Source organism: Aptenodytes forsteri, unplaced genomic scaffold (genome assembly GCF_000699145.1).
Source record: "Aptenodytes forsteri isolate BGI_AS27 unplaced genomic scaffold, ASM69914v1 Scaffold419, whole genome shotgun sequence".
NCBI lineage: Eukaryota > Metazoa > Chordata > Aves > Sphenisciformes > Spheniscidae > Aptenodytes > Aptenodytes forsteri.
The window spans coordinates 152,281-153,287 of NW_008795256.1; positions in this window are offsets into that span (position 1 = coordinate 152,281).

Below are 1,007 nucleotides of genomic sequence, written 5' to 3' on the forward strand. Positions count from 1 at the left end.
GCCTGGCACCAAGGGCGGAGGCATACCTCGGGCTCCGCGGGAGGCCCCCAGCTGGGACAGCCGCCCTCTCCCCACACACCTTCTCTTCGCACCCCCCCGAACCCAAACCCGGGTGGGGCAGGGCGCCCGCGGCAGGAAGAGGGCCCCCGCCCCGGCGCCCGGCCGGCCCCCCCCCCCCCCCCCCCGCCCCCCCCAGCAGCACTGGGGGCTAACGGGGACCCCTCCGCCCTCCCCAGGACACCACGGACTATCTGCGACCCCTCAGCTTCACGGTGAGGTTGGCCATGGCCGAATCCACCGGGCCAGTGCTGGATGAGACGTCCCCCACCACCATCCGAAAACTGGTGGGTGCTGGAGAGCCGGGGGGGGGCGGCTGGATCCAGGATCATCTCCGGTGCTCCCGGCACCGGGATCACACCCGGGATCTCCTTCCAGATCCCCTTCTTCAAGGACTGCGGGGAGGACGACGAGTGCGTCACGGACCTGGTGCTCAGGGCCACCATGGACATGGTGGGCTCCAGGTACGGGGCGTCCCTGCGGCGTCCCGGGGCTGAGCCGTGTCCCGGGAGCCCCCGGGGCTGTAACCGCCTTCGCCGCTGCAGGCAGAGCCCCCACGTCCTGCGCAAGGGCAGGAGGAAGGTGGTGGTGGACGTGGTCCTGGAGAACAAGAAGGAGAACGCCTACAACGCCAGCCTGCTCCTCCGCTTCTCCAGCAACCTCCACTTCTCCAGCCTCGCGCTCCAGGTACGGGGCCACGGGAGGGTCCCCCAGACCTGTGTGGACCCCCCCCAGCCCCTCCAAGACATGGTAGTCCTTCCAGCCCTGTACAGACCCTCTAGTCCATCCTAGGACAAAGACTCTTCAGTCTTATATAGACCCTCCAGCCCGTTCTCATCCCCAGCCCAGCTCAGGTGGGGGCTCCGCTGGCCCCATGAGTCCCCCAACCCGTCCCAGGTGGGACGTGGGGCTCCCCCACAGGGCAGCCCTGTGCTCAGCCCAAGCCAAGC